Genomic DNA, 6731 nt, shown 5'->3' on the forward strand with positions numbered 1-6731 from the left:
ATGGTGTTGGATGAACAACCAATGTTAGTACATGGGTCTATTTGACCCTTTTGCCTTTTTTTTTTTTATGATAGTTTAATTGATTTGGTGAATTAGAAATGTGTCAAATTAGCTGGTAGTTTAATTTATTTGGTGAATTATAAATACAATTATAAACACAACCTTAATGCTGCCTCTCTTTTTTCTCTAAAACAAAAAGCTTTTCTCTGCTGCTCAACTTCGGCTTCCACCGCCGGCCTCCGGCCGGAGCTCTAATGGAGCTTTGAGCCGGCGGTTTTGGTCACCTTCTACGTTTACTCTCACTCTTCTTAGGCCCCGACCACCGTTGCAGCTCCGTCCGCCTCCGACCACCGCCACAGATCTTCTTCTTCCTCTTCCGTTTTCTTTCCCTTTGAATAAAATAATAGTAGGTAGGTATTGAGGTTTGTGTTGGTAGTCTTGAACTCCCAACCCTACTTTGGCTTTATCACTTTTTATTTTCTCTATTATTGTGTTTTCCTCTCGTTATTTTCGCAGGCTTTTTCCTCTCGTTACTTTCACGAGCTTTTCATTATCATTAGAATAAATCGTTTAGTTTGGTTTCAGCAAGTGTTGATCTTATCATGGGCGAGCAAAAAAGAATGATGATGAAGACCCAGATCTTTGATGAAGCTTTAAGCTCCTTGAAGGAATATAGCTTCCTAGTTATGAAACAGTCTGCGATTCAAGTTTTCTATAGCATAGTTAGAAAATTTGTTTCTATGTCTGACTGTAAGGAATTGTTTACTATTTCATTGATCGTTGATGTAAACGTTTTATGTTATGAATTAATGGAATAACTACGTTTACCTTCAAGAAATACAATTATTTATTATATTTTTAGCTGATTATATATAAAATGGCACAGTGCTTAAGGGATACTAACCATGGTATTAGGGGTGAGCAAACGGTCGGTCGGTTATGTATAACCGACCGAAACATCGAAAAACCAACCATGATTTTCGACCGCCATAACAAACCGAAACCAACCGAAAGTAATACTATAACCGATCGAAAACCGACCGTCGGTTATCGGTCGGTAACCGAAAAACCGAAATTTCACAAACTATTCAACCATTAATACTTATACAAGTCTCTAAAAATCAAATACCAAATGTCAAAATCAAATGCAAACTACCAAATTCACAAAAAGTCCTAACATATTCTAAAATCCAATTATCCAAATACTACAAACTTACAAAGTCCAATTCCCAAAGTCTAAACATAGTAATAACTAATAGCAATACAAACTAACAAACACTGCCACTGTCAAATGAGAATGAGATATAATAAAACCATTAGTATTATTACAATAATACTAGATAGTAAATTAAAAATGGAAAGGAAATATTTCAATAATAATAGTGTAACCCCTCGGTTTTCCGACAAAGTTAAGATTCGAGAATATTGATATAATTTTTTTTAAGCTATGACATTTAAGAGAAAGCTTCTCGGTGCTCGAAAGAATTTTTTAAAGATTAGTTATCGATAAGCTGCGAACTACGTACCGGTCATGAACCGAGAAAATTTTAAGGATATAGATTCAGTTCGAATTTCCCTAGAATTTGGATTATTAAGTATCATACGATTAAGCCTGAACTTCTAGTTAGTTCAAGAAAATTTTAAATGGACTGTAAGGGGTAATGGTTACGAACTCTGTACCTATATTTCGCGAGATACCGAAAAATTCCCAATTTGAGGGATTAGCGACGGGATTATTTTTAGAATAATTTTGGTGTTAAAATTTTCCCGAATTAAGCCATGATCCTCCGAACTTTTATCTGATTTGAACCCGAACTGGCAAAGATTAGATTTTTTCTTCTTCAAGGAGCCATAGGGTATTGACATGTGGCATAACCCCAAGTGGATGATCACAATTAATGAAGCATTTAATGCTAGCATTAATGAGGTATGGGAATGTTGCACTTTGTTGCTTGATCTTCAAGACATAATCTACACTATCACACTCATCTTTCTCTCTCATTTTCGAACACACAAGGAAGAAGAGGAGGAAAAATATTAGTCTTCGATATTTGTGATCTAAGAACTCCTTAGGCATTTCTTCAACTCCAAGAACTCTACTATAGGTAAGAACTTCGGTTTTGTTCGGTTCAATCCCTCCTAAGACTTAAGCTTGGACTTAAGATTTATGAAAACATCGTATTATGGTGTTTTGTTAGGATCTTTGGTGAAGGAATCCAAGGAAGGCATCATCAACCTGTACGGTTTTTAAGGTTTCTACAAAGGTAAGGAATCCCTTAAGTTGGCTCAATCACTTGAATGTAGACAAATGCTAGTAAATCATATGATTAGGAATTTTTATATGAAATTTATGTGCTAAGTGTGTAGATAAAAAAGATGGCTCAAAAATCTCTACTTTGATTTTTGGTAAATTTTATTATGCATGTTCATAGCTATTTTTATGCATGTATATGTTGTTTAAGGTCCATAAATGCTTATGTTTGTGAAAAAGGTGGAAGATCGGGCCGTTACCACCCCGATCTTGCGGCCCAAAGTGGGCAGAAACGGACGGACGCAACAGTGGACGCGCGTCCACCGCGCGCCCTTCTCGGAATGACGTTTGGCGCCTCGGCCGAGAGGCTGGACGCCGCACGGACGCGCGCGTCCGTGGGCGCCCAGTTTCGGCGTCGCGCGCTGAACCAGCGGACGCGGTCCGGACGTGCGGCCAGCCGCGAGCCCGTGCGATACGGACTCGTTTTCGACTTGTTTTTGACCCGGTTTTTCCCCGATGTTTTTAACCCTGAGTGTTGCGATGTTTTGAAAGCCTACGGGCATCCGGGTGAATTTTTGAAGGCTCAAATATTATTTTTGTGCATTATATTAACGGGGAAAATAATTGTGTTTTGAAAATTATTGTGACTCCTGTGCTTGGATTTCCGTAATAGGATTAACACTAACCAAAGTGTGTATTTTAGGGAAATATATTTGAGTAAGTATGATGGTTATGGAGTCGTGTGACAATAATGAATGGTGAGGGAGTCTGTATGATTAATCTATACTGCAGAGCGAAGTTTATTCGCTGAGTGAATGGTGAGGGGTCTGTATGATTAATCTATACTGCAGAGCGAAGTCTATTCGCTGAGTGAATGGTGAGGTTTTGTATGATTGATTCATACTGCAGAGCGAAGTCTATTTGCTGAGTAATGTGTGAGATTTTGTATGATTGATTCATACTGCAGAGCGAAGTCTATTCGCTGAGTGATGTGTGAGATTTTGTATGATTGATTCATACAGCAGAGCGAAGTCTATTCGTTGAGTGGAGTTGTGAGAACTAACTGTCGGGTGTCTCGAATAGTGGTGTGGGTGTTGTGTTCTCACGTGTGAATTGATGGCTGTGTTACGTGCCGAAGTTACTTATATAATGTGGTATTGCTTGTTGTTAGAATGATTGTAGGTAGACTGCGACCGTAGGGTAACGTTTATCTTACCTTATTTATTATTGATTGTTGTTTTCGAAAACCTTTGTTTACTTTCGAGTGACAATGGATTTCCTTACTTAGCCGTCGTGCTAACTACACTTCGTTGTGTCATTCATCAGATGCAATCTAGCACAGGTTCTTGCAGCCCTCCGGACTCAGATCCGTCTGAGTTCGAGTTTCCTATATATGATTATGATGATTATGCACAGTACCTATTAGATGGAGACCCCTATGCCTCGGGCTATGCACCTGACCTGCCGACGCTGACTTGTACTCCAGACCCCACTCCTGCTCCAGTCTTGCCAGAGGTACCTGTGTGGACCCCTGCTCCCATCGAGCCTCTGTGTTCCTTCGATGCCCTTCAGGCCAGTCATGGGTTCTATCCCATAGAGATCGTTCCTGATAGCAGTCCTCTAGAGTTCGTGGTTCATTATCCGTACCCATGGGATCCGAGTCCCCCGGATTACCATGACGAATGGATGATGTATATGAGCACTTGTCGGTTTCTAGACCATATTATGTGGTTTGAGGGTGATTGGCACGTGGTTTGGGGCACCTATACGGGCCTAGTGTACCACTCGCTAGACTAGGTAGAGTCTAGAGTGGGGGGGGGGGGTTCAGTTAGTGTTTTGTGTATATGTATCTTTTGTAGAGGTGCTAACTCTGAATGGTTGTCTAGCCGGGTCTCACTAAACTCTCTTGACGGGTTGTATTATTATTAAACCCTCCTTTGTTTTGGTAGCTTGTTAGCTACACTCTTTTCGATGCTATAAAACGCAGTTTCATTCTAATGATTATGTTGGATTTTGACGATAAGAAACACGATCCTTGTCTTTAGTTTGTTAGCCTGTGCACCTAGAGTGAACTCTAACTTGTTCGAGTGGGGTTCAGTCTGGGTGTGGCGGTAACTACTCCGGTTGTACGGTATAGCTGAGTCGGGGTGTTACAAGTTGGTATCAGAGCCCTGTTTCGAGTCAAAATTCTAAGTCAAATTTCTTTTGTTCGAGTCAGCCCTAGTTCGAGTTAACCAAGTTTCAAAGTCAGCTTAGGTTTGTTAAGGCTAATCTAAATCATTGTTACGATTCAGCGAGTACAAGTTCAGAGCAGAGCTGGAACGGAGGCCGGGTGGCATAAGAAGGGGACATTTCGCTTCTTACCTCGCAGAATCTTACGATTCTGATCGTAAAATAATATGATCGCTATCTGTGTTTTCTTGCATGCGTTTACTTAAGCTGTTGTAAGTAAGCATGCTAGCGTAGCGCACTAATTATTAGTACGCTTTGTCGAGACCCTCGCTTCGAGGGTGTGATAAAGACGAACATTAGGAAGAACTGCATAGGACTTGAGTAGGTGCTATACTAACTAGCTAATTCTGAGAAAACTCCTATGCCTTGAATACTAACTTAGGATCTTCGTTCAACAAAGATGCCACCGAGACGGAATGCACCTGCGGAGAGCGAGAATAACCTCTCTGCGATAGATCGAATGGTTCAAGCCATGGAGAGAATGGCTGAGTTGATGCTAGCTCAGCAAGCTCAAAACCAAAATCAGGGGCAACTGAGAGTGGATTATGCCAAAGCAATAGCCAGCCGACAACCACCGTACTACGCAGGCGAAAAGGATCCGGTGATTCTGGAAGAGTGGATTCGGACCTTCGATAAATTACTCAACGCAGTGAATTGCCCTGCGAACCAGCGAGTATCCTCGGCAGTTTATTACCTGACGAAAGCTGCAGACAATTGGTGGGCGACGGTCGGACCGACTCTCCTGCAAGACCCAGCCTTCGGTTGGGAGGAATTCAAGGTGGAGTTAAGGGAGCAGTTCTATACTGAGCGCATCAAGGGAATTAAGTGTGAGGAATTCCTACGACTGAAACAGAAAGGAGCAACCATTCAGGAATACTACGACCAGTATGTTGAGCTGATGCGGTTTGCCCAGGAAATCGTACCGGATGAGGCGAGTAAAGCGAGGAGATTTGTTCGGGGATTGGACTGGAGTATAAGGGGGATGGTCGCGCCTTTTATGTGCTCTACTTTAAAGGAGGCATATGACAGAGCGTCGGATCATTATCAAGTTTACCTGGACCAGCAGGAAGCCTATGGCCGGAATAAGAGGAAAGCTGACGACAATTCTCGGAAGTTTCCGGCGGGAAACAAGAAGGTCAATCAAGGCGGCTTTAACACAGTGCAGGGAAGAGGAGGATTCAATAGAGGGAAACGTTCTGCTTGCCCGAGATGTGGGAGGGATCACCCCGGCGAAAACTGTCAGGGGATGAAGATCAAATGTTACCGGTGTAGTGTTTTCGGGCACAAGGCTGCTCAGTGCCGAAATCAAGAAGGCAGTCCCCAAAAGCCCCTGCAGAATGAGAGTCAGGGACGGAGATTCAATGGGAATACCGGCTGGAACCCCGCAGGAGCCGGAGGTCAAAGGATTAACTTCCAATCTGGGAATCCGGCGAATGCCACGCCCGGTTCCAACCACAAGGGAAAACAGGTGATGGGAGAAAGCAGTGGGGAAAAACAAGGCAGGATTTACGTTGTCAATAGCGCTCAGGCTCAGGCTAGCGACGCCGTAACTGGTACATTCCCCATAAACTCAATACTCGGATTTGTCCTATTTGATACTGGGGCTACCAATTCATTTATATCCTCTGCATTCGCTGATAAACTAAAGTTAAGACCTACGGCTAAGTTAGATCTCAACGTCGCAACGGCTTCAGGAGTAGTAGTATCCTGTAAGGATGGTTATGACGACGTTGCAATAGAAATAGCGGGATTTAACTGTCCCGGAAGTCTCATCCGTTTCGAACTCGAAGGCATCGATGTCGTACTCGGAATGGATTGGCTGGATAAGTACAAAGCTCAGATCGTGTGTAATGAGCGAAAAGTTGTACTGCAAGGACCGAAGGGAAGGAGAATATCCTACCGAGGAGTTGACAAGCAACCCGAGCCACGGTTGTTGACAATGCAAAAGTTAAGGAAGTGCGTTCGCCAGGGGTGCGAAGCATATCTTTGTTTGGTGCAAGACGCCGGAGTGGAGGAACTCGAGGTGGATCGAATTCCAATAGTGCGCGAATTCCCTGACGTATTCCCCGACGATCTCACCGAGATGCCACCAGAGAGGGAAGTGGAATTCACCATCGATCTTGTACCAGGAACCTCACCTATCTCAAGGGCGCCTTATCGCATGGCACCCAAAGAGATGGAGGAATTAAAGGCACAATTGGAAGAGTTGCTGGAGAAGGGATTTATTAGGCCAAGCGTATCACCTTGG

Source organism: Ipomoea triloba, chromosome 10 (assembly GCF_003576645.1).
Source record: "Ipomoea triloba cultivar NCNSP0323 chromosome 10, ASM357664v1".
Classification (NCBI taxonomy): Eukaryota; Viridiplantae; Streptophyta; class Magnoliopsida; order Solanales; family Convolvulaceae; genus Ipomoea; species Ipomoea triloba.